At 44.7% G+C, this 27,825-nt stretch overlaps 1 protein-coding gene across 1 annotated transcript in view; it reads left to right on the forward strand.

The window, feature by feature from the left end:
* The first annotated feature begins 5,095 nt into the window (after nt 1-5,095).
* WIPF1 (WAS/WASL interacting protein family member 1) overlaps nt 5,096-27,825 on the forward strand; it is a 54,837-nt gene continuing 32,107 nt past the window's right edge. The window contains exons 1-2 of the mRNA XM_054278294.1: nt 5,096-5,171; nt 25,950-26,061. The gene's annotated coding sequence lies outside the window, so the exon portion shown is untranslated. The remainder of the gene's footprint in view (nt 5,172-25,949; nt 26,062-27,825) is intronic.

The following is a 27,825-nucleotide window of genomic DNA, read 5'->3' on the forward strand; positions in this document are numbered from 1 at the left end:
GCTGGCTGTCCAAGCCAAGAGCACTACTTTGCTAACAGCTGTAAACAATTTAGTAAAATTATTCGTATTATGTTAAAACGTGTCCTGCCTGCAGAGGACAGGCATTAGAAGCACTAGAGGGAAATGAGGCACTTGAGCAACACTCCCAGCATTGCGTAGTATTTGCTGGACAATGTTTTGGTGAGCTGCAGTCCTGAGCAAACAGTGTGTCTGGGGTGATGGATCACTTGTAGCACTCTGCTCCCCTCTTATGGTTTAAAGGATGGTAATCTTTGCCTCCCTGGATGATCATTAACCCTGCAAGCGAGGGCCAAAGATGCATTGCTGGGCGCCACCTCTGCTGCCAGAGGGAATGTTCACTGCAGCTGGGTTTTGCTCCGGTGGGAGCTCCCAGCTCCCAGCAGCTCCCTGCTCAGACGAGCTAAGCTGCAGCCTAATGGTGCCCGGACCTTAATTTGAGAGCCTCTGATTGGCACTGAAATTGACAGAACAATCCTCTTAGAGCAGCAGGTAGTTGAATCTTAGCATTAAAAATAAACACCAAGTAACAAGATTCATGATGAGCACCTACAGTATCTTTGTTCAGCTTTCCCAAGGCAGATCTGAGTCTTGGCCTCCCAATTCCCCCAATCTGTGTGCCAGAGTCAGTGTGTGCACGGGTGTGCCTGCCTGCCTGCCTGCTTCTCCAGCTCTCCTTATACACAGCTAGGTACCAGTGCCTTCCTTCCACTTCCTCAGAAAAAGGTTTGAAACTATTTATTCAAAAATTGTCATTTATGATGGTTTGACCTGTTTTACAGGCACAGCAAATCTTCTGCCTTTATGTCACTTTGACTCTTGATGAACTAGTTGTGTCTCAAAAGATGTGACAGCAGGCAAAAATAAATGCTAACAACTTCCCTTCTTAAGTTGAAGATTCCAGGCATTGTACTCTGACTCTCCAAACAGTTCTCCAAGAATCAAATAAGTACATGTTTTTCTTTTTTTTCTTTTTTTCTTTTTTCTTTTTTTTTTTTTTTTTTTGCTTTGCTTTGAATACTTGGACTGTACCAGTCTCTGTTTTCTCTTCCTTGATCACCTTTATGATACATTTTTCTTGCATACCATTAAGATCCCCTGTTACCAGTATCCATCCACTGACAGAATAACCTTACCTACCTGCAGACTACCTCTTCTCAATGATACTGTCCTTTCAATGTCAGCCCCTGCTGAAATAGTCTCTTTGGAGCTTGTAAATGTTCTGTCACAGACACAGAAAATCTGCTGCACACATGTAAGTATGTATAGTCTAATGATTTCTCGTTTACAGCTCTGTAGCCCCCCCTTGCAACCTCAGCACAAACTCTCTCCTACACGGGTTGGATCTGCAGCCCCAGGGAGATGACCCTGAGTAATTGCAACCCACGCATGCATCTCTGCTGCCTCATTGCCTTAAACAGGCATAGTTCAGCCTGGAGCTTCAACTTACAAATCCCATGATAAGCAAAGCAAGAAACAGGCATCACACATTGTTAAATTTCTCTAATAAGTATAAAAAATAATGACAAGTAAGCATCATGGTGCTGAAGTAAGCAGACCTCACTTAAATGAAAGCAGACATGGGGCATCTCAGTGGGAAGGTGTTGCTTTTGTAGTGATAGCACCTGGAGCAGTTAACTGCCATCTTCTTGCTACTAAAGCTGCTTTAGTTCACTTTGAGCTTGTTGATAACACCATATTTATGTCCTTAGTAGAACAGGTTCCTGGAATGGCTCCATCTTTTTCAGTTTGGTTCTCTTTCCAGTTTTCAAACCATTTGGCAGTTAACTTTCCCCTTCCCATCCATTTAGCTGACCTTAGCTACTCTGTACTGTGCCATGGATATGTTGCTCTCAGAGATGCAGTCACTGCCAAATCTCTTTCCTCTTTGGCACTTGTGCTTTTTGGGAGACCTGACTCTTCTGAGAGGGTTATTTGAATTTTCACAGTCTCTTATCTTGCACCAGCTCCAAGGGAGTGGTTTCACCTCTGCATGAGTCTGTAATCAGAACAGGCTGCTGCTCTCCATCCTCACCAGACAGCTGAGCTGAACTTGATGTCCTTATTCTGTCTCTTCAGCCAGTTGGATCTCGGCTCTGTAAAATGTAGTTGAGCAGATCAAGAGAGAGAACAGGAAAATGACACTTACTGAACTCCAAGCACTTGACTATGAGCTCGTGTGCCAGGTGTGACCATTCATCTGTCACCAGTGCTTGGCTCCCACAGCCTCCTTCAGTTTGAGAGTTTTTTAAAAATCAGATTATTGTTTCAGGCAATTGTAAGACAGTTTAAGTACTGCTTTTTTTTTTTCTCCAGGATATAAGTTGCTGCCAACCTCCTTGCTGTGGCAGTCTCCCCAGAGAAGTGTGAAAGCAGTGTGAGTTTCATCAGGCTGCTGACTCAGCAGTTCCTGTTTCCACAGCTGAGGCAAGCCACAGCGGGTAGGGACAGCAGGGCAGGAGGGAATGTGCAACACAGGACCCACACCAATGCATAAACACTGTGCTGCTGCTGGAGACAGGGAGTACCTTACCTCCCTGAAAGGTTTGTTTTCTGTTACGGGGACAGGCAAGATATCACCTTCAAAGTCACTGATAGTTGAGCACATCAGGAATGCTTTTGACTTTGGACACTTCTAGAAGGTTGCTGTCCTTGGCTCCAGTCACAAGACCTCACATTTTCATTTGTTTACTAGAGCTAGATAAATTCCAGCACAGCCTCCAGGCCCCTAGGCATGCTGCTGGCAATAAATTACCTCTCTCTGTTCTTAAAAATGGTGAATTCGATACAAAGTCTCCCAAGCTTCTGTCACCTGAAGGTTGCACAGACACTGACTTCTAACAGAGCTCTAGAGCACTTATCTCTTTCTGAAATTCAAATACCAAATACAGAAAAAGCAAAATGATCACACTTCAGTCACAATAAAGTCTAAGAGACTGACACAGCTATGGCAAAGAGCCAACCTGTAGAGAAGCATTTTCAGCTAACCAATGCCCACTTGTGAGAGCCGTGCTGAGTCCTGCTAGCTGCAGGTGGGTTATCTACAGCAAGGACAGGACAATTTTACTTGTTACCACACAACAGGCCAGCCTGACCAGCAGGCAGAAGTCCAAAGGAGTTTGTAGGCTACTGCATCACAGCAATGATGGATCACTCAGTGGATTCCCCAGAAAGGGACAATTCTTTCCTAGCAAAGGTTGTCACCATTTCCTGTCATCCCAGCACAGATCTCCCGTTGCAGCGCATCTTCACAGCTTCTAAAAGCCGAGCAGATCTGTATCAGTGTATCTATTTATCCCATATGGAGCCTGGATTAAACACATTACATGGTATTTCCCCAGCATGTAGATCAGAGGAAGCTGTTTGCCTCTATGTGACTTTTCAGCTAACCAATGACCCAAATGCAGTTTGCCCTGCTGAGGAACCTCATGTGGATCTGTGACCCTCTTAAGAGAGCTTTGGGACTGCAAAGACAGTAAACACAGAGTACCTGCAGTTTTACTATTTGTGAGAACTGAAATTTTTGCTTGCAAGCTAATCTACATTGTATGGGTCAGAAAAGGGTACACATAAAAAATTGTACCAGTTTTTGTGTTTTCTTGTAGTGCTCCAAGCATACAATGACACAGAAACCGAGACATGACCTACATAAAAGCCTGGCAAGGTTTCCAGCCTTCCACTGAAGACAGCACAGTAATGCCATTGCTCTTATGACAGCGTGTCTCACCATAATGCTGTGCCTTCAGGCAACAGCTCATCTCCTGAGGAAAACATGAAAGTTGCAGCAGGTTAACTTAGCACACAGGTTACTCAGTCTTTGACCTTGCTGGGACATGTTGCTACAAGTGAATCAGGAGCATATTTCAGTTCTCCAGGACACCTGTCCCTAACATTTTTATTTTAGGTAACAGTGTTATATAGCTGCTGGACTGGACCATGTCTATGCATGGAGTAAACAGAAACCATCTGAACACCTCCAAAATGTGAAATCCTACAGAGATAAAAGCATGTGAGATCAATGTTGGCTCAAATAAACACTCAGGACACAGTTCTTGCACTTCAAACCTTGCTCCTATCTGCACAAGCTACTCCGTTACATACACTTGGGCATTTTTCCATCCAAAACCTCAGTGTTGGACATAAAAACATGAACAGAAATTTTGTTTCTAGAAAACTTGGTCAAACTGAGGGGGGAAAGGGAACAGAATCTATTGCTTGCCTGGCAAAGCAATCTCTGCATGAGTTAATTGAGGTATGAAACGCAAATACCTTCTGGGGCATCCTGCAGAGATGGGTAATTGACCTTCCCACATTTCAGTATACTGCAAACCTTAACAGGGAAAAAGCAAGCATCTCTTTCCCACTGTTTAATTACGTTTCTGCTCTACCGTGTGTCTCTGCCCGGTGCCTCGCTATTCCCCTAGCGCCACTACCCCTTCCCCGCTGGCTGCCATCGAGGCGAGTCGGGAGAACAAAACGTGTTGCGATCTCTGTGGGCAAGGGGAGCCCCGGGAGCAGGGCCGTGAGGAGCGGGGCTGTGCGAAGGGCCAGGCAATGCGGGAGAACAAAGCGTGTTCTGAACTCCGTGGGCAAGGGGAGCCCCGGGAGCAGGGCCGGGGAAACGGGGCTCTGCCGAGGGCCGGCAGTGCGGGCGGCACGGAGAGCAGGGCTGTGCCTGCCGTGAGGGCACGGCCGGGGAACAGGGGAGGCTCTGAACGGGATGTGTCCACGGCAGAGCCACCGAAGTCGCAGTCCAGGCCGTTGGCATCTGGGGACCCGAGCCCATCTCCTGTAAGGGGCTCTCTGTAACTCTGACTGCTGTGAACTCCCACTGGGCACGGGGCACACAAAGACGGGACAGGGCCATCACCGGCACCCGCGCCACCTGGGAAAGGCCATCCCACCGGGAGCCCGCTCCGCCGGCCGGGCCCAGGGGCACAGCGCGGGGGGCGGCCGGGCCCGGCCCGGCTCTGCGGGCCCGGGGCATGTACGGCGGCGCGGGCGGCGGGGGAGCGGCGCCCCAGAGCCGCGCCGTAGAGCCGCTTCCTGCCGCTATAAATAGCGCCCGGCCCAACATGTCCCGGCCGCCGCAGCGGCTGCAGCGCCGGCGGGACCCGCCGTGCCCTCCCGCCGCCTCGCCCGCACGGAGCGCGGTAAGGGGGCTGCGGGAGCCGCGCGGGGCTCCCGGCGGCCGGGGCGGGGGTCTCGGGGCGGGCAGGGCTCCAGCGGCCGCCGCGCTGGGGCGACTCGGCACCCCCGGCCCCGCGGGACGAGCGCCCTGAGGGTACAAGGGTCGGGAGCCGAGTCTCGCCTCGTGCCTGTCTGCTCTTTCTCTCTTTTCTTCCAGACTGCTCTGTTTCGGGCTGGACGCGTTCCTCCTGCCTCCTGAAGCCGTGCTGGCAGGCTGGGATCCCTCCCTGCTTCCCCTCCATTCCCGCTTCCCCCCGGTTGGGCGCGTTGCCCGCGGTGGCGGCTGGCGCTGCCTCGGGGCGCAGCCCCCGGCCCCTCGGACCGTGCCTGTGCCCGGGCTGCCGGGGACGGGGCTGCTGGCATCCCTGTCCATCTCTGCTGGCATCCCTGCCCATCTCTGCTGCTCTACAGCCACGGCTGTGAAATCCTGGCTGCCGTGTCAGGGTGGGGAGAGCCTCGCTGGGCTGCCGCTCACGCTGGAGCCGTGGCACACACCGCTGCCTGCACGTGTGGGCATCCTTGTTTAGTCACACACGCAGGTGTTCGCGTCGCAGCCTCCCTCAAGTGCTCTCATCTGCAGCGGATGTTGAGGTGCCCCGTGAGTTAGGCTGTATGGTGGAGTCAACAGAGCGGGTCTCTGCCCTCTGAGCTGGCTCTTGGGTGGGGGCTTTTTGAGAGGAATCAACTCAGGGAACCTCAAGTGACCAGTCTTCAAGTTTGAGCTTGCCTTGCACTTTGTTTGCCTCTGCTGCTTTAATGGCTGTGTTTCATCTTCTAATGAACACCTTCTGGAGCGCAGGGCTATGTGCCTTCTCAGAGAGTAGGTGTTCCTCAGCTACCACGTAGCCTGTTTGAGCAGCCTCTCTAAAACAAACGTGATAACAGCCCTTGTCGCTGGCACCAAGGTGTGTGTGTTCCCACCCAGGAACCCACCACGAGGTACTTCTGAATTACTCCTTTACTCCTGAAGTGTGTTCTCAAAGACAGGGTTGTAATAAGCAGCTGCTCTCAATTTTGACCTCCAGGAGATGGGCAGTGTGTTTTGCTTCTCATTCACACCCTTTTTAACTCTGTCAACCTCCCCCTCTGTTTCTTCTGTCCACAAGTTCTTCCAAGCCCAGTTTGGGAGGATGGTGCAGAGACCCAGGAGGCCACATAAAAAAGAAAAGGTCCTCTCAGAGCTTGGGAGCCTTGCCTTCAGTGAAGGTGGGAAGCATGGCAGTGCACTTTTTCAAGTGCTGTGAAGCACGAGGCCAGCTGAGCTGGCATGTACTTTCCCCTCTGCTGTGAGGGGAAGGAGCAGATGAGGAGGAAATACAGCTGTCCCAGAGCACTTCTGCCTTCTGTCCAGCCGGAGCATGTGAGGGGGGAGGCCCTACGCAGAGAGAGATTCAGGAAGAGAGTATGGGAGGGTGGGGAGGGGCGAGGGGAGGAGAGGAAAGCTACAAATGGGGAAGAAAAGCTCTTTATGTATGCGCAATTGTTATTTGAAGATCTGTTTAGCTAGAGCGAGAGCAAATAGCCTGAGATTATGAGATCTGTATTTCTTGAGTCCCTGTTATTGTTCCTCCAGAAAGTGCTGCTTTTCATTCCTCAAGTATTATGTGTGTCTTTCTGCCTCACTCTTTGAGGCTCTTCAGCATCCTCTGACCTCAAGCTGAGCAGGACGTTGCCCTTAGCTTCTGCCTGTAACGTGTAGTTCTCTGGGTTGTACATGAAATGATTATTCCCATAGTTGGTTAAGGCAAGTTTCTGAGGAATGTGAAGCCAGAGGCACGCCAGTGCTGTGGCTGGCCTTGACTGGAGTGCAGGCATTTTGGGACAGGGGCTGTGCCTGGAGGCTGTGGTTGCTCTGCGTGTTATCCTTGGCAGCTTAGGCATTCCTGCCTCTGCTCCTGTCCCTCCCACCCTTCTCTTCTGTCTTGTTGCTGCTCACCTGTTCCTCTGCCTGTGCTGCAGCTGCTTCAGCCTTTCCCAGTTATCTCTGGGGTTGTGCTGAGTAGCTCAGAAGTCTGAGTAAGACGAGAGCTGCTGCTCCCTTGTCTGTAGAGAAGTTCCCTCTCAGCCCTGTGCTGACTCTCTCCTGCATCCTACTTTGACATCCCTCGCCCCAACACTTGGGAATTAAAGCAGTTGAAACTCTCTAGCTATGTCCTAATTACTGCTGCTGCCTTGCTATTTCTTCTGAAATTGCACTTCCAGCTTTCTCCAGGATTAGTTTACTCTCTGAATGAGATCAGGTAGTAAGGTACAGTCTTTTGGGGCTGCATGGCTACAAGACCACTAAACCTTTTTTTTTTTTTCTTAATGGAAAACCCAGTTACCTACCCCAGCAGGGTTTCACTACTTTTACCTGTGTAGTACAGACAGAACTGAAAGTGTGCATCTAAGAAAAGGTATTGGCTGTGGAAAGAGCCATTTCCCACCTGTGATAACAGTATGATCTTTACATCTGATGACATGCAGACTCTGAAAAGGCCGCTGAGAAGCACGAGCAATGCTAATCCCTTTGGGAAGGGAGCATGCTGCAGTATTTGTCTCCATTGCCTACACTGCATAAAGTTCTAACAGCTATTTAGTTTTCTGCCCTGCTTATATAAACACCCTTCTGCTTTGTGGGGAGAAAAGAGTGCATGTTGGTGTTTTCTGACATTTGTGACATGACAGGAAGGCATAGGCTTCCTTTGGAGCACACGTGTTGTTGATGGACTACATGTACAATTTAGTAAAATGTCTTTATGCAGCAGCTTTGAGAAATGTTCTGAGCTTTTAACTGCCTTGAGTATTCATCTGGTTAATGGACTTATGTATAGAAACCATATGAAATAATGATGCAGCAGAAGGGTGGGTTTCTTTAAAGTTTATGCTTTTGCCAAGGTAAACATATCTTAATTATGGTTTCTTCACAATAATGAAGTGTTATCAAAATTCAAATCTAATTAAATACTTCTGTGTTCTTTCTACTGATTTCTCTTATTGACTCCAACACCTCATTTTCTTCATCTGGTGCACTCTAACATTTGCTCTGTGGGATCTGTTATAAAAAGGACTGTTTACTGTTTTGGTTCAGAATCTCTGGTGCTAGCTGTCGTTGAGTAGGGGTGTGGAGACCCAGTATATGGGGAGATAATTAAATTCTGGGGTGGTGGAATAGATTTTAGTAGTACTGAAGAAGTGGGTACTATAGGTAGCCACCACTCTGGAAGGCAGCTGTCTGTCCTGTGTGCAGTTAAGACCTACTTGTTTAGCTCCTTACTTCAAAGAGGTATGTGAAAACCTGTTATAGAATAATAACTGCTGAACTGTTAGTTGGCAAATAGCCCAGAAAAGGCGTTGTTAAAGAGTAAATTTAATAAAGATGTCTATTATCATGCTTTAGTAGGCTGCTTTGTTAAAGGTAATTTGTGTGCTTGTGGTGACCAGTATGATAGTGCAGTATTCACCAGGTACATGCCTGCATTTCTCTGGGTATCTGAAGAGCAGGAAGGAGAAGTAACAAACTGTTTACTATGTTAGTACTCTGTTGTGATCCTCTTGGGGACTGTGTCACTGCTGCTGAGCTGAGAGTGAAATCTGAATAGTAAAAAGGTTATTTTTTTCAGTGGCAATAACCCTGAACATCAAGGCCCTGAAGGGTGCTGGAGTTGCTCTTCATCCTTGCAGGCACACGAGTCTGCAAGTGCAGCTGTCCTTGGGCCTCGTCCAGCACAGTTCACACAGATCACTCCGAGTGTCTCTGAGGCTGGAGACACAAGTGGCGGGGGAGCAGTTTCGTCTCAATCAGAGACATCAAAGGAGCTCAGAATAGAAAGTTTTTCTAAATTCCTGGAAGGAGATAAATGGGAAGCACAAGGAGTAGTTTGAGAGTCTGTTTTGTAACACTGAGCTCAACCATAACTTCATTAGTGTTCTTCATTTGGATCCAATTACACATAAGTATGCTTTGGAGTTAAAATGTATAGTTTTGTAATTTCTTAAACTACTAATGTTGTGGGAGCAGAGGTTTCTGAGTTTTAATGTGTTCATGTGTGCCCCTCATCTTTGATGTGCTCAGTGTGTGTATGTATGGAGCTCCCACCATTTCCTTCAGGGCTGAAGCCCACGAGAAGGGCCCTCTTGTGTGCCTGTCCATGCTTTCATGAGAGCCCTCTTTCTCTTTGTGCTAAGCTTGAGCACGTAACTCCTACTGAAGAAACTACAGGATATTCTTGAACGGGAAGTTGTACAGATGTTAAAAGAAATGCTCTTAGCAGCTTCAGTGAGCCCAAAATAGCTTCTGCATGTTTCTCTTATGATAAGTTCAGGAAAAGGGGTGATTCCCTCTTCTTCCCTCTCTGTAATATTTTGAGTGCTGAAATCCCCTTGCCATGAAGAGCAGGCAGTGTGGAGCAGGCTTCTGTATTCTTCTGGACCCTGACTTAACAGGGCCAGAAGTGAGCCCTAAACAGAAATCGCATTCCTTGGCACAGAGTCCTGCTTCAAAGAAAAAGTTCCACTGAGGTCCTTGGTGGTGAGGGGGGCTAACCACTGAAGCTGGTTGTCCAGAGGGATTGTGGAGTCTGTTGTTGGAGATGATCTAAAAACTGGGTAAGGCCTGAGCAATCTGCTTGAAGGCAGGTTATCCCTGCTCTGAGCTAGATGAGATGCAGCAGTTCCTTCCAGCTGGCTGTTTGCCATGGTTGTGCATTACGGGGGAAGCATGGCTGCCTTTGTCTGTCCCCAAAACCAGTGGGAATAAATGTAGTCTTAAAATATCTGAAAATGGCCTTGAGAATTCTGAATAAAGACTTCAAAAATTGAAGTATGTAGAGAAGCATAGTGTAAGAAGGTAATTTTGCCCAAAGTCTCTTAACAGCAGGTCAGTAATAGTGCTGGGAGAGGATCATAAATCTCCTGGCTGGCAGACTAGTGCCTTGGTAGCTAAAAGATTTTGTCTTCACACATAAAACTACCTCCTTTCCCTACTCAACTATTTTCAGATCATTTGGCAACAGAGACTACACTTACCTGCTGAGAGATATCTTTCTTTTTTTTTCCCCTTATCAGTCGTGTTCATAGGGAGTTTTAGTAGTAAAGAAAAATGTAGTGCACTGACTTTTTCAGTTACCTAGAAAATGTGATCTGGAAAATAATTTGGTGAAATAAAGACAAGAGCTGCAAAGGAAATTTTTGGAAAGTGATGTTATTCCCAGTTAGTTGCACAACAATTAATATAATATTTTTTAAGAGCAGAAAACAGCAGACAAAGCTGTGCACTGAATCCAAGTTTGAATCTCTCCTTGTTTAAAAAAGAAAAATCACTTGAAAACTTCTAAAAACCCGGAAGCTAAGAAGAACACAGATCAGCACTTTAGAGAGTATCATGGAAGGAGTTAAGCTGTGAGTTAACTGCATCTGTGTTTCAAATCCAAATGCTACGAACAAGGCACCATTCAGATCTTCAGTTATAAGTTATGCTGAATTTGTTATGCTGCATTTTTTTCAATTCTGTTCAGAGGAGAAAAAAGAAAATCATGTCAGATGAAAAAAATCATTACTCTTGTTTTGGTAGCTTGTTTTTTAAGTGATGAAGTAGGATTTTTTTTTTTTTTTGTGTAGCACTTACGCAGGTCATCTGCTAAGTATTAGCAGCTGTGGAACTGTGGAGTTGCATAAGCATAACTAAAAGTCAGTGGAGCCTTGCACCATTCTGCAGATCTATCCATTGCTTATTCTCCACAACAACAGATCAATTTTGTAGCTCAGTTGACACAAATCCCAAAATGTTAAGAGGGCATCAGCAGGCATGGCAAGTTGGGAAATCCTTTAAGTCATGGAAATCAGATAGGATAATGCATTATTTTATTGTTGCCACGACCTGCTGTCCAGTTAGACATGTGCCTTGGTGTTCTGTGAAGAGAGCTATGTCAGAGTAATGCCCTGGAACAGCTGAGCCTGCCAGCTATACAGACCTGATTTGTCTGGGCAGCTTTGCTTGGAAGATGGGTCTGGGTGCTATGCCTGGCTGCTGTGGGAGCACAAGTGTGAGTGCTCACACATGTATCCCAGATTAGCCGTGCTTGGTGATATGGCTGAATACAACAGTCTCTTTTAAGCGTTAGAAAAGGCATCTTTGCATGTGTGGAGCTGAGGGTCTGGAATGTCCTGGCAGGGGAGATACCTGCAGTGCACATGTGAGTGGGTTGGCAGCAGCAGCAGCCTGAGGCGGGCAGGTCCAGCCTCTGCCCCCAGGTTTTTGATACTGGCTCAGCACACTGTAGGATTTGCTTAGCAGGGTGTGTTTCTTCCCACTGAACCTGAGGTTACAGAGAGCTTAATCTCCTGAGGTTCTGACTTTTAAGTCATAGAATGCGTAATGAATTTTCTGATCTAGACTCTGGCTTTGTTTTCAGCTTTGTTTTTTTCATCTTTTCTTTTGCTGATTTAAAGATCTCCACAGGCAAGAAAGACTCTGAAAGGGTGAGTACAGTGTTACTAAAATATCCTTACAATACTTGTTCTTGGAAATTAAGGAGATAAAATAAGTTTCAGCAAATAGTGTCCCTCTAGACCAGTCCATGTACCTGGTGGCTCAGAGCTAAGCCCTGTTCCCTCTTTCAAGACTTGAAGAGGAGTTTGGCTGAGCTCCCATTTTTTCCCCAACCCTTCTGGTTTTTTTCTCTTTTTTCCTTTTCTCCCCACCCCTTTTCCCCCTGCCATTTTTAAAGCAGTGATGTGAACAGTTAAGTGAGGATGCTTCCCCAGGTAAGTGGTGTCTGTGCTGTTTCTGCTGGGAACAACAGGCAGTGCTTCATTTGCTCACCTCACCAGCAGGCTCTGAAAGTGGTGGGACCTTTACCTGCCCTGCAACTGCCTTGGTCCCTGAGGAGGGCTGTAGGTGCTTGGAGGCAGATTGCAGCTTCAGATGAGGCAGCACTCCAGAGTTGCAAGTGTGGCATGGATCAGGAGCCTTCCTTTTTGAGTAGTCTGAACAGGATGGTAGCTGTTTGTGGCTAGCACCAGCTAGATAGATGTGGAGGACAAAAAATATATGGTGGGGAATAGAAGAGAGGATTGCTTATTCCCCCCCCTCACCTCCTACCTGAGGAAAGAATTCCTCAGCTGGTAATTAAAGGGTACTATTGTTTGATGGTCTTTTGGTTCAATTTGATTTGCAGTTTGGCAAACATGGACAGCATCAGCCATGTAGTACTGAGCTCTACTGTCCTGTCTTTGGTTTACTCCAACTGATCAGTCCTCCCATGACCATCACATCAGTCATTGCTCTCCTCATGTCCTCATTACCCAGCACTGACTGACCTACCTTGCCTGACATATTCCCAAAACTGTTTCTGGCACAGGAATGCAAAGTAGAGAATTTTTACTGCTACTTTCAAATTTAAAGTTACTGAAGACAGTTTTCAAAGGAAGTATTAAATGTAAACCAAAAAGGCTGCTGTGTTGTGTATGTTGTAAGTAAAGAAGCCACTTGCTCACTAAGTGAGCTTGCATGACTCAGTGTAGTGGGCTCTTTATTGCCTTGTCTTTAATTTTAAGACCCCTGAGACAGGGAATGCATTTGAGCAGGGCCCTGTAGAATACATTTTCTATTTGAGTATGATGAAATGAAAAATCAAAGGATAGCAATGTAGTGGTATCCCTGTGTGATTATTTCAGTTTGAGAGAATGCCATTCAAATGAGGCACATGAGCAACACCTACCAGTATATCATTGTTTAGGTCTGCAGGTTACATTTTAAACTATTCCAGACCATTACTGCTTTGAAACAGAAAAAGATATTCCTTAAAAGTTCAGCTTTTCCATTCAATAGTCCTGATGGCATCTTGGAATACAAAACTCTCAAATGGTAGCAGGCAACCCCAAACCTTTGCTTTAATACTCGGCAGAAACAAACCACAAATAATTATAACTTGGAGCTTCCTACAGTATTTTCAAATAAAAGTTCCTCATTTGATCTTAATAGCTGACTTAGGGAGGGAAAAAATAATTGCTTCATGGCACAGTTTACTTGAAATAGATTATTCTTAATTGAATTGGCCAGTGTCCCTTGGGTATAAATGAACAACTCATGTTCTTATCTCATTTGAAATTAAAACTAAACCAGATAAGGCTTTTCAAAGTGAAACATCTTACTCTGAGGAGTTGCAGCATACTTACACTTATTTTACTTGTACCCTTAGGTGGAACTAGAGCAATATTTATTTTTTCATTTAGTGGTTATCCTTTTCCAAGCAGCTCTCTGCAGGTTCAGTGTCTCCAAGTTTTATTATGGCTTTCCCCTTTTTTTTCATTTGTGCATCCTTAAAAAAAAGTGTGCATGCTGTCTGGTGTCAAGAGGACGACAAATTAATTTGAGCTGCTATAGGGAACTAGAAAATGAAGTGTTCCATAACTGACGAACAGCTTGAGATGACTGGACAAGTTCCCTCTTTATTCATCTAAAATGTGCCAGTTGTTTAGCAGAACATCCCTGATAATGCGAGTGAATTGCAGGGTAAAACCCAGTTGGATGTCATCATGTGCAGTACTTAAATGAGAACACTGAGGGATTTTGTGCTTCCAAGGGAAAGAATTGTCATTGTTGTCTTCTGTTTTGTGTTACTTGAAGTTCCCCAAGAAAGTTTCCTCTTAGGAGGAATAATGGAGTTTATAGTAAGAATGGTTTATGACTGCTCTTTTTTATTTGAAAGCTTTTGTACTTCTCAAGAAATGTTTGTTCACCATCCACTCACTAATTGGCCAGACTCGGGAGGCACTGAAGAAACCATAGAAATTACACCACATGATATCTAATACCAGAGCATTTACATCTTCCAAGGCCTTTGCTCCAGGCCATCCATTGTGAGATATAGGCAGAAGCAAATGAGAATATAATGGGAAAACTTGCAAGAAGGGAAAGTAAAAAAAAACCGAAACCACCCAAAAATGTATTTTCACTTTTTCCCCTTTAGATAGAAATAAAGAAATGTCCCACTGCCATTTCTTAATGAGGCAAGGTTTTATGCCCTAAGAAGTGAGAACAAAGATACACAAAAAGTCCACTCTGAACTAGCAGAGGAGTTGATGAGTGTAATTTGGACCCAGTCCTATAGGTGCACAGTTTGTGGTAATTAGGAGTGGGGCTGCTGCTGTACCTCATGCCCAATGGATACAATATTACTCACCTGTGCAGGACAGGTGTGTAATATTGGAGGTAACGAGCCAGGGAGTGTCCAGGGCACTGACCAATCACCACAGGGAGCAGAGGGCACACAGGTGCAGTGCATGAGCCGTGAGGGGCACACAGGTGCAGTGCATGAGCCATGAGGGGCACACAGGTGCAGTGCATGAGCCATGAGGAGGGTATAAAAGGTTGGGCTAAAGAATAAGAAGGGCAGACACGTGCAGCCTTCTGGAGTGGAGTTACTCTGTATGGGTTGAAGCCTTCTGCTATTGTATGGTGGTATCTGTGCATTGTGGCCATCTCACCTGTGCCATGTGTTGTGGCACGTGCTTGCGACACAGTGCTTGCGACACAGTGCTGCCCTTGGTGTGAGGTTGCTGTGGAAGATCAATGCTGGGATGACACCAGTGGAACAGGATTGCTCCAGAAAAGGTCAGGACATCATTTTTCAGGACTTTCATTGGAGTTGTTTTCTGTTGAGCTTCTGGTAGAAGCTTTCTCTTCTTGTCTGGTAGACACTGCTGGTTAATTTTGGAAATCACCACTCTGAAGGGAGGATGACTGTTCCTTCTGCTCTAAAGCCCCAGTGCCCTTGGCATCTTTGCTTTAAAGTTTTACAGGCTCACTGTTATGTAATTGTGGTGGGGAGGAAAAAACTCAGATTATCTGCAGGCTTGTTTGGTGCATAAACCTGGGTTCTGTCAAGTGACGTTGTCAAAAATTGCAGTTTAGGTTCCTGTATTAAGTCTGGCTTGTGCAGGTCGTGGTTTCTTAATTTCTCAATGGAGCATGTGATCCCTGGTATCACCATAATTTCCTCTAACATACATTGAATCAGGATTTCAGACCCTGCCACTAGGGAATAATGCCTGGTAAAGGACAAGCGTAAAAGAACTTTTAAATAGTTCTTGAGGGTATAATTATGGAAATAGCCTTTGGGACAGCCAAGGCTCTTCAAAATCCAAATTTCCCAAAGTGATGCAAAGTGCTGGCTTTGACATTTGAGGCTGAGAGAATAGTCCTTGTCCCATTTACCAGCAAAAAGCCCAAAGTTAAATATGTCACAAAGTTCACTTAAATCTGAACTAGAAACATCAAGTAGGTAAATACAGCCTCCATCACAGCTTGTGCAGCCGAGCTCCTGCTGGCAGCGTGTAGTGACAGGGAACAGGTGAAGAAACACCTTTAGACTCCCACAGTGCTTGGGGATGCTTTGAGGCATTGCTGGGAGAGAGCCAGGAGTAGGAGCTGGCAATTCATCCTCCATCAGGAACTCTGCCGGGACTTGGCCCACAGACCAACTGGAACCATTGGGCTCTACCAAAGTGCCCGTGACTAATCTTTCCTACCCAAAGGGACCCATGTTTTCAGGCCAAGCAGGAGGGGTTTTAGGAGGTCTTTGCTGCTTTTCTCTGTCTTGTTCTCTTAGGTCACTGTTGTGGTACAGCCTCTCAGGAAAGCCAGCCAGCTTTGATGAATGGTCTAGAAATTGGACTGTAAGGCATTTCTGGTTTTTTAGCAGCACTTTCAGACAGCCATGCTTCAAATTACACAGTCTAGGGTTTCTGTAAAGCATAGGTAATGCCCTTGGAGCTATAAGCCATAAACTAAGCTGTGAATTTAATTTTGCAGTTCTCTACTATATACTTGACCTTTTGCTAGTGGGAGAGGGAAGAAGAAACAAAACAAACGTAGAGGGGGATGCAGACAGATGATTGCATGTTCAGCTATAGTTGTGTATTTAACCTCTGCTAATGAGGGAGACCAGGTGCCAAGCTGTTTTGAGCCAGAATATCATACTACTGCCTCTGCTTAGCTCAGCCCTCCCATTTGGGCTATCCTGACTGCCAGTTCCCAAGTGTGTTATGGGAATTTGTGTCAGAGGTCCAGCTCCTTGTATTTGTCTGGCTGTGGGAACAGGATATTCCCATACACTTTTGAGGTAGAGGTTTGTCTTGTAAGTGCAGTCTCCTGATAACTGACTCAGTTTCAGCAGTTGACGAAACCAGATTTTAATGAATGGCAATATAAAGTGTTTTATTTTTAAACCAGCAGTTTACTCTCTAAGCCAGGTGAGCTGTGACTAAACATTGCTTTCTGTCAGATTAAGCATAGTCTACATGCAGTGAGTTGGTAACCCCAGGTCTGCAAGACAAAATTTCCTGCTCAAAGTAGTGCAGGAGTTCCATGCTGAAAGCCATCATGAAGCAGTCAGATTGTCAGCAAGGATTGAGGCTATTCCCTGCTTGGCTAACGAGTGATCCTTTGGGACCAGGGCCATGGGTGGGCACAGTGGTGTCAGCAGGCTCGCTTGGTCGTGTCCCATGTGGCTGCCCCTCATGTGTAGGTGAGATGTGGCATTTCACAACAGGGCTGAGTTCTTTTCACTGTCTAAGGAAACAGAGAGTGCTAGTCTCCAAGGCTGTTATCTGGATGCTTTTCATGGACTCTGTAATTCTCTGTCACTTTTTTAGCTACTGCTCTCGGAAATCACAGTGGCAGACTCTCCTAATTCATAGTAATTACACTGATAATTAAATAATAATGTGATATGCAGTGTATATACATATTGATATACTGATCCTCCCTTTCTCCTATTTTTTTTTTTGGCAGAATATAATTGTCAATAAATATCAATGAAACACAAAGACATTCTCTGATCTTGTGCATGACCTGATCTTGCTCACCTTACTTGGATATAGTTCAAATCAGTATGGGATTGGTGGTACTTGTAGCTGAGCAAAGAATAAAATCTCATCTGTTACACAGCAGAGAAGCTGATTTTATTTTATAATTACCCGGCAACTATGCATAGACTCCCATCTGTGGCTATATTTGGCATCCAGTTATTCCTGATGTGAAATATACCACCCATGGGAAGAATGCAAGAAATAGACTAAAGTTCCCAAAGATTGGGACTTGCTTTCTCTTAAAAAAAAAAAAAATTAAGAGCGTGTGAGCTTTGGCTAGAAGATTCAGAATGTAAAGGGGAAATAAACTAAGCGTCACTAACAGCTTGAAATTGTATGGTTTGTGAAAAGATGAAAAATTGCTCTTATCAATGAATATTGTTTGTGTGGCTTTAAAATGTGTGGTGTTCTGGTAGATCATTATTTCCAAGGTGTAGATTTGTCTAGCTTTATTTGCATGTACATATATGTATCCCTATATATATATGTATACTGATGCTCGTGGGGAGTTTGAATATAAAATATTACTCAGATTCAAATGTGATCTTAAAACCAGTTGAGGTTTTCTACTGAAATAACTAAGTATATAAAAATATGCCATCAAAAATTCAGCTGAGCATTTGAAAACTTTGACTCATGTGAATAGCTGAAGACAGGTTGCTCAATAATAAATATATTTTAACTTTGCCATCATAGCAATGCTTATGTACTGAGAAAAGGTACTTGAAGCCTAGGTGTGCCATTGGAAAATATAGCAAACACTGCTCCAGAAAAACAGCTAGACAGATTTTACTGGATAAAGTGTTGAAAATATCCTTTGGAAAGGTAGCACAGATTGTTTCTCTCTTGGTTGACCTGCTGAGTAAGTCCATATTTTTTGATAGAGCTTGTGTACCAAGCTTATTGTATAAAAAAGCTACAAACTAAGAAATCAGGTTGTATGTGTAAATAATTATTGGAAGCCACAACCAGCACTCTTATTAAAACTTCCTTTTTGGTTCCTGAGAACATTGTAAGGCTATTAGAAATAATCTACAATGATAAGAAGGGGCTTCCACACAAATAGTTCTCATTTTATAAATATACCTAATTACATATATATGTACATGTATAAATAATACATATGGACTGCAGAGCATTTCTTCAGGAGTCTGTTAATGTCTGTGTCAAAGGAGCAGGGAGGACAAGTAACTTTGAGAGCAAGGCTTGTCAGTTCAGCAGTTTTTGCTCAAGAAATACATAGGCATTTCTAGGCAAGAGTAAGTTTTCTTAGGCATGGCTTTTATTTATGTGACTGTCCTCTGAAAGGATAGCCTGTGGCTAAACCCAGGGGTGATAGCTGATAATGTAATTCCATGCACATGGCTGTGTAAAGGGCTTTGAGTTGGGTTTGGGAGGGGGTGTTCACTGTTTTCAGACAGCACTGGAACAGTGTAAAAACTCTTAATTTTCCACACAGACATGTCTAGAGAGTGGCAATCTGCCAGAACATTTTTGATCATCAGATGTTGTTGGCATTCTGGATGAGGGACAAAATAAATTTCCTGTTTTATCTGATATGCTTTTCCCCACCCCCAAGGAATGTGTTAACATTTCATCATTTTGAAGAAATGTAGTGGGCAGCATTAAATATTTACGTCTCTCTGAAGTCACACAGATGCCACCAGGATCCTTAGCTCTACATCACACATGCTCTAATTCACCCCAAACACCCACTGTTTGCTAATCTTCAGCCCCCGTCTGTGCCGATAATGAGAAAGAGGAAATGGAAACAGCAGGGATTATATGCTACTGAGAAGTCCCAGTTTCTGGTTGTAATTCTTTCAACAAACTCTTGCAGACTGTGCTCCTGCTTTGAAGTTTGAACACCTCTGCATTAGTGCTTGGCTCTGGCGATTTGGTGGCTTGGTTGGTTTATTTGTGGTTGCACGTTCATGGTTCCACACGATGGTTTGCTCTTGTGCTCGCCTGTGTTGTGCCTGCTCAAAGCTGGGGCAGTGCAGATTGTTTTGCCCGAGCACTGAGATGTTAATTGCTCAGATTTGCTGGTGACAGGTTCCAGATAGAAAACAGTGCTCACCATATCCACTGTTCTGTCTGTGTGTATAGTCAGCCATGTTGGTGAATGGGGTGATTTTCTGTATAGTGAATAAATAGGGCCTGCTTTTATAAGGCAGAAAGTATGTGTTGGTGTTGAATGCTGGGTTTCAGCATGCTCTGTTAGTCTGTATCCCCACATCCAGTATACTCAGATGTGTGGGTAGTGCAAGTTTCTAATCTAAATCAAAAACTTCAGAGCCCACGATTGCCTTCTTATCTCCATAGCACAGGACAAGCAAGTCATTTGTGTAAAAAGCTTTACATCAGTTTCTCTTAGCATCTTTCTGTGGCTTATCTGTCAGGCCACTGTGCAACTTGTTATTGCTGCTGGGGTGGTCCTTTATTCGTAAATCAAACACTGTTTGATCTCATGCCAAGTGAGGGGAAGTCAATTTATGGCTTTAAAAACAACTTGTGCCATCTGCAGGTTTACTAATATGTGTCTCCAGGAAGTACCCAGGTGTACATAAAGGAGAGCTTCATGTGTGCTTTTCACTCAGAAGCTAAAGAGATAGTTTTGTCTTGTGTATGTGTGTATATATATATGTATGTATTTGTAAGGTGAAACATAACACTAGTTGCAAGTGGTTGGCCCACACATAATGACTGCCAAAATTCCCTGTTGGAGCTTTGCTCCTCTGAAAGGTGGCAGCCAACATTCCTCATCTGTGACAAGGATGGAGGCATAAATGGTTTGTTTACAAGGGATGAAATTTATCAGGCTTCAGCTGTTTCCCTTCTTGTTCTAGTGGTCCACAGTCAGAGCTGACAGATGCTCTGGTGTCAGCGGTGACTCAGCGAACCCCGCTGTGCCAGAGCTCTGCGGACACGGTGGGTCCCCGGTGTCGCACAGCTGCCTTTGCTGTCCCTGCAGTGCCTCTCCATGGCCCCACTGAAGGGCATGCAGCACTCTGAGCTTGGCTGGAGCAGCTCCCTGGGAGGCTGTTTGCTTTGGGCATGGATTAAAAGTGGCTGCAAGGCTGCTGTGAGTTACCTGCTGGGTGAGCAAATTCCTCCCCTCTTGAACAATCCCAAGTGTCTGGGGGGATATAAAAGTATATTTGCCCTACCACAGCTCCAAGCACAGCTCTGGCACAGTCCATTTTGTGTGACTAGATCCTCACAGAGAGGTTGACACATTAAAAGTGACTTTGTAAACGTAGCCCCTTCTTAAAATGGAGAGAAATAGCCCATCTCTTGTCAGGGATCCGGGCTGTCTGAAAGCTCCTGGGGGAGCAGCTGGGTGAGGACAAAGAGGCAGTGTGCTGAGAGCAAGCATGGCCACTTCCTGAACTCTTCAACTTCCCCTCAGTGCCTCTGGAGCTCGGGGTCTGGCGTGTCATGTCTCTGCACGCTTACTGGGGGAAGATGCTTAAGCTGCATGAGGTTCACAGTGCTCTCAAGTGTCTTCCAGTGTAAATAATACCTTGGCCATTTGGCCCAAAACCTTCAGTGGGGCAGAGCAGGTGCATCTGCAGACATGTGTTTGCACATGCTTCCCTACTACAGCTGCAGAAGCTCAGAGGTGCAGAAGGGTGTGTGTGTGTCTCATGCAAAAGCATCCATTTTATGGGCTGGTTTGTTGGGGGTTTTTAGTCATGCATGTATTTCCTTTTGCATGGGTGTCCTATGCGTGTTTACACATAAAATACTTGTATCTTTTATTAGTTGAGGGTAATTTGTTTAAGATTTAGCTGCTGCTCTGTAAATCCTGTTGTTGCTGCCCCTTTGCCAGAGGTCACTACTCTCACATCTCTGTGGATAGGAGGGATTCTCAAAACCATTATTACTCCATTGCCAATTATTTTAACCCACTGTTATAAATTACTGGAGCTAGTTTGGCTCATTTGATAGTAATGAACTTGTGAGAGGTGGTAAGAAGCCCTGAGGCAGCAGATGGGAATGTAATCCCTGGCTGGTGGTCACCAGGAGGCTGCTCACAACATTGATGTCTTCATCTGGCACAGTTTAATTATAAAGATGACATTTTAGTGGAAACCTCTTAATTTATGTAGAAATTGCAGAGAATTCATCTACCCATGGGCAAAGAAGCAGCTCTGATTGGCTTGCTCTGGGTCTCTCACTGTAGCCATGGTTTTGTGTGACAGCCTGGGTAGTGGCACAGCCAGCCTCCTACTAGCACTTGTCTGGTTTTGCCTGGAAGTGAGAGAAGGGGGGAAAGAAATCTTGTGAGCTTTTGACCACCAGATCAGCTCCTCAGTGTGGTCCAGGGCACAGGCTGTGGAACCACTGTGCCAGCACACTTGAGGCAGCTGTGGGGTGCAGTGGGAGAACTGAATGGTGGATGCAGGACAGCCACGACTGAGTGTTGCTGCCAAAAGATTTGCATCCCAAATTTGCAGCATCACTGTCTCTTCACTTTCTTCCTACCTTCGAGGTTTTCACATTCACACTTAGGTACAGCTAAAGCAAATCTGTGCCCCAGCAAAGATCCTTTCAGTCAGTCTGTAAGGAAACCCCTGTGGGTCTGTAACCCACTGCTTTCACACAGGCCTTGCCAGGCTGATCAGTCCCCCTGGCATTGTCTGTTGTTATTTCAGCTTGCATTCCTTTATTCCTAAATAAAGGAATGCCACATTTATCTTCACCCCTCCATTAGCTTGATTGACAAGTGTTTAGTGTTTTCCACAAGGAGCATCTTCAGCAGAGCAGTATCTCCTTGCTGAATCTGGTGTGACCATTCTGCCTCTACTGTGACCTGGTAATCTTCAGACTTGACCTCCAGACTGTGACAGTGCACCTGGTGGTGCACTCAGGGTTAGATTGCCTTTCCAAAATTTGTGTCTTTAAAAATAAAATTCTGATAAAGCACCACCTATTGACTAGTCCTGTAAACACAGTGCTCTAATACAGTACTTTACTGTCCTTCCTTTTGTGACATATGTTCAGACCTATTTGCCCAATGCTAAGATAACAATATGTGGATGCACACTAAGAAAATCTCTACTCTTCTAAAGGCATAAACTACTTTTCATAGGACACAAACTTCTGTTTACTGTATTCAAATGAAAGTATTTCTGAAAATTGCTGATGACTGCATCCGTTTGAATTCATCAATTCACTACCACTCTGAACATTTGATAAACAAATAGCCTTGAACTGAATTTCCCACGCCTGCAGTGTAATTGCATTCTCCACTACTGCATTTGTTTCCCCTTTAAAAGCTGGGGGGAGGCACACTGAGTATACTGTGGCAGAATCGCATTCAGCATTTGGTATTAATATACAGTACAAAAAGGTCCATTGAATCATGGAGTGACTCAGAAGGCAGTAGAGGAGGGCTTTTTGGCTATGCAGAAATGTCAGTGGCTCAGCATTAGATCAGAAATTTCTTTACATGTTGTGAGGGACAGTTAGTTGTTTAATCTGATGTTAAAATGTGAGCGCAGTGAGTCTAGCAAGGTGCGGTGAGGAAGTGTGTGTCACATGCTCCTCACAGGAAACGAGCCTGGAGCTGCTGGGGAAGTTCAGAGCTGGGTGACCTCCAACAGATTCAAATAGCACAGGTTAGTGCTCTTAAAACATCTCTTTAGCTGTCCTGCCGGGGTTCTGCAGGTGTATTTTCTCTGATTTTTGGCAGCAGTGCATGAGGAGTGCTCTGTGTGGCAGTTGTGCTAGCGGGCAGTAAGCAGTGTGGGATTTCAGAGCAGAACTCTACAGCACAGAAATAGGAAGCTCATCTGTGGGTTAGCTTGGTTTGTGCAAAGCTTGGAGCCGCCTTGCAGTACAACAGCAGTGGGGCCTGAGTCACGTTAGAAGTGTGGATGAAATCTTTTCCATCTTGTTAAGATTTCCATAAAATAAGTTAAAGGTCTGGATTTTTAATAGACGTGTTTAGTGTTAATAAATAGCAGAAAGCACTTTTCCAAGCAGAGGTTAAAATCACTGACTGTAGTGAAAACTTCTTTTAGTTTGTTTTGGCTGTACCAAGTATGTAGCTCTTCTCTTTGATTTTACTGGCATAGTTTCTTGTTAAGGTGTTCTTTCATTCCTGATGATTTCTGTTGAGAAATTGCATCATGACTTTTCTGTGCTGGAGGGTTTCAACTTGGGAACACATTGCATCAGGAGTTAAATTAATCTGAGTTGGTGCTGGAGAATTTGGGAGCTCTCAGAGGGAGACTCTTTAATGGGATGTAGGTTTTGTACTCTAGCAAAAATATAGGTTTGTTACTTTTAAATTACTGGGCAATTGTGATTAATTACAAATCTTAAATGCAAAGTTGGACTGAAAGTTACAAAGAAAACAACCTTCAGGATGATAAAATGTGTAATACAGTAGTAAGTGCACAGAATCTGAACTAAAAGGAAATCCCAGTGTGGAAATGAAATCCCACATGGTGCTGGGAGAGCATGGGGAGGAGGAGGAGGTGACAGCTGCACTGCCAGCTCCAGCAATGGTGGCTGGAGGCCAAGCTGCTCACTCTGCACCTTGGGTCACAGCTTGAGAGGCAGAGGGGCTTGGCAGGGGTGGGGGCAGCAATCTCACAGGAAATGCAGCGGCTGGGGATGACAGTGCTGTAACAAGGCCATGCCAGGCATTAAAATCAGAGATCTGAGCACTGGGCAGGAAGTCTTAAAGCTGCCCATGCTTCTTCCCAAATGTTTTAAGAAATGTTTTTCTGGTCATGTAGAAAATCAGAGTGAGTTTCACAGCTCTCTCACCCTCCTCATACCACCTGGAGCACTCATCCTGGTGTCAGTGCAGAAACACCTGTCTAAGATGAAGGCAGTGGCTCAGGCCAGGCCACTCCGGCACGTGGAGCTGGATGCTGCACCTGGCCCTGCTGCAGGGCATGGAGGGCCTTGGCAAGCTGGGAATAGCAGGGCCTGTTCCTGGGCAGTTAAACAGCTCTGGGGCTCAGCCTTGCAGAGCTTTGCTCTCGTATTTCAGCCTTTGGGGTTTTATATGCAGAGAAGGCTTTGGCCTTAGCTGGGCTCCTCTGCTTCTGTAAAACCAGCAAGTTTTGAGAAAGCCAAAGTTCTGCCCCAAATCAGCCTTTCTGATGTATTAGGGTTTATAGTCTTCACTGGAGCACTGTTTAACTGGGAATGTGATTTAAAAGCAATTTAGTAAAATCCCACTGCAGACATTTTCATTTCAGCCTAATCCTCTCTTATAGCGACTCATCTCAGATAGATTAGGAGTTGTTTTAAGCTAAATGTAATGGCTCGTAAATAATATATTTGAGCCTCCATGCAGTGGCTTGTGCCAGGTATTTGAAATGGAATTAAAAAATAAACTGATACACATTCCTAAATAAATAAACCCTAACACTTCTACTCTGCTACCAGGAGTGAACATATTTGGATAACAGGATTGAAAGAGCAGGAGAGTTGTTCAAGAGGGGGGATTTCTGAATGGGCCTTTTCCAGCAGCTTGTGTTATGAAATCCAGGGAAAGAATGTTTCTTCCTCTAACAAATTAAAAAGGAAATCTGCAAAAAGAGGAAAGGGAATAAAAAGTACAGACTAAACAAAATGAATTAAAATTGCATTGGAATGAGAGAGAAGGAAACAAAAAAGAGAACATAATAAAAAATGGAACCAGATGGGGACAAATTCTGTGCTTAGGAAGCAGAGGCTACTCTTCAGCTGCACTTCAGGAGGAAGAGAGACGGTGTACATGTGTCTGTACATTTATTATCTATGGAAGAAAAATTAATTTTTCTGTGTATTTTTTTGTTTGTTTGTTTTTTGTTTTTCCTTTCCCTTCAGCAATGCTAATATAGAAGTTTGATTTGAGGAAGCTTCAAGTTTAGATTAAAGCCTCATTAAAGAATCTTTAATTCTGCAAATAAATAGAAGAAACCACTGAATGTCACCTTAATCACTGTCCGGTTTTACTCCCCAAAATCTACGTGGCTGTGTTGCACTGTTGAACTTGTGTCCACTGTGCACTTGGATCCATAGCACAGGGTTTTTCTACTCTTACAAGGGAAAAAGTAGGAGTTAAGATGTGCAACACCAGCTACTGCAAGCCAGTCCTGCATAGGCCAACTTCAGAGAGTTTACAGCAGAATCCCCTCGTGGGTTTCATTTTGCCACGTAGTGTATGCCAAGGTTGTGTGGCTGTGGGGGACTGGGCTCTTGAGACTGATTTCTAAATAGAAGTAAATCTGTAAAATGCTGAAAGGCTACTATGCTTACATTTTATTTTAAAATTACTGATTTTTAAAGATTTTATTTTGTTGTTTCTATTACTGAATACATAAAATGGTCAAGTGTATTTTGTGTGGGGGTGTTATTTGCAGCACATCTGTCACATCTTCCAGGCTGTTGCCTCTCCTTTTCTTCCCCCCCACATTTGTTTCAGCTTTTGCACGTGTTTTTCTCTAGCCTAAACTACAGAAACCTCCTAATTACAAAGCTAGTTGTTGAACCATGTCTCTTAGTAGGAGCAGCTGTTGTAGTGGATAACTCTATTAGTCTTACCATCCCATCCATGGCTTTTTATGCCTGTTTTCCTTCCACCGTTTATAATGGCTTTTACTATGTATGCAATGGTGAAGTTGGAAGAATGATCTTAAATTTGTTTGAGAATAAACTGGGTCCTCTGGCCTCAGTGAGCAGTAAGGAGAACCCAGCCAGTGTGTTTTCCTGTTCTGATTCCTCTTTAGAAGGAGGGGGGCTGTTCTTCACAGTATGCTTCCACTTTCTCATGCAGAATTCCTGCTTATTCAAGGAAATACATAATGGACACATGCTCAGGCTCTGTGATCCCCAATGGTTCACAATTAATAGTTCTTTTCCTTTCTTCCTTGCAGGATTGTGCAACCTGGGAAATGTTATTGCCTTTTAACTAACTTCAGAAAGTGTATTCTGGACTGAATTGACCAGACCTCCCATTCTATGCAAGCATCTCCTGCTGGTGACCAGGTACAGAGCCTGTGGGGTTTGCACTGAGGGCTGGGAGTGGATGGGAGTTGTGGTGTGAGCAGCAGCACAGGAAGCTCCTCTGCTGTGTGTCATTCCTGGCCTGTAAGAGTTGGAAGCTACAGAGCTATCTCATGTCTTAGGCTTCAGTGTGACAGTACAGGAGTCATTCTTCTCCAGGGCAGGATTAATGGCAGTGCCAGTTTACAGGCATGCTCTGATGTGCCACACCTTTCCTAATATCAGATTTAAGTGCCTTAGGTCACATCAGATTTTCTGCCAAATCCATAAGATTTTAACATGTGAAGTGAGTTATTTTGGTTTTTTTGTGTTTTTTTTTCCATTCTAGTAGTACAAGGCTTACAATGAAGGGGTTTAAGGCTTAGCAGCTAGGTCAGGAGACCTAAGGTATGATATTACCTGGCACAATGAATTGTAGTTGTCATGAATTAGAGCAGGTGACATGACACTTGAAACCTGCACAGTGAATGAAGCCTGCAACGTTTACAGTTTGGTGCTAATGAACAGGTACAGTATGAAAAGGCTCACTGAAACACATGGTTAGTAAGAAAGAACAGTGTGTTTACTTCTAAAAAAAAATTTAGTTTAATTAATTTTTAATTTAATTTTTGGTTTAATTTTCTTCTCATTGCAGCAGAGGGTCCATCAGAAAGCATGGGCTGTCGATAGGCTGCAGTGTGCTGATCTGGAGCTGGTGCAGTCCAGCAGATCAAGTATTTCCTATCTCAGATGCTCTGTGTTGTAAACCCCAACTGGTGGCTTCCTTATGATTACTGGGCCATGTAGAAACTGATGCTGGGAGGGTCCCAGAGTGGTTTGGGATGTTGGTTCTCTGTAGACATGAGCACAGAACCACTCAGGGTTTCTTCTAGATAAGTCTATAGCTGGTCTGAGTGGGTCGATGCTTTGGTATAGTTTCAGCTGTGCACTTGCTTTGGAAATCGCAGTCTGGAGAAATCTGTGTGCTAGGCTTGGAAGATGTGAGAGGGAAGAGCTAGCCCCAGGAACAGACAAATATCTCACTTCATTTGGGGATCCACAGCTCTTACCAGGCATGGTCTGCTGCTGGATGAGGGTTGGTGCAAAGGCTGTTATTTGGAGAATTATTCCACAGGACTGAAAAAGATGGTACCACTGTGTGGTCAGTAGTCAAACCTCCCTGTTTGGGTAGGAGGGGATGGGCTGTTCAAAGAAGGGAGACAAGCAGGGTGAGGAAGATATGAGTATTTATAAACTGGCATTTATAAACTTACAATGCAATACTGAGATAAAGATGATACATTGTCACTCTCAGCCATTTCACACATGATATGGGATTGTGGAAGGTCCCAGAAACAGCAGAAATAATGACAGCACAAATACCACCTGTGAGGAAAGACTGGAGGAAATATGATTGCTTAGCCTAAAGAGGAGAAGTTCAAAGAGACATGTAGCCAGTTTTCAAATAACCATGAAGAAGAAAGGAATGAATTCTTTTATGCATCACTTGTAAATAGTGTGAAAAATAGTAAATGAAATCACAGCAAACAGAGGTCTGAATAAAGTACTGGGAAAAGCTTAATTGGCTGATAGGATAACAAGATAGATGACAGGGATATTGCAGACTTTCCATCAGTGGAGATTTTTAGAGAAAAAAGAGTTGACTACTGCCAGGAATGATATAATCTATGGTGACTCAGGGGAAGGAAGGGTAGATGCCCTCTTCCAGCCCTGCTGTCTGTTGTTCTGTGTTTCAGTCTCCTTGTT

Source organism: Melozone crissalis, unplaced genomic scaffold (assembly GCF_028551555.1).
Source record: "Melozone crissalis strain CALT ecotype California unplaced genomic scaffold, PUWL_Pcris_2 ptg000023l_1, whole genome shotgun sequence".
Classification (NCBI taxonomy): Eukaryota; Metazoa; Chordata; class Aves; order Passeriformes; family Passerellidae; genus Melozone; species Melozone crissalis.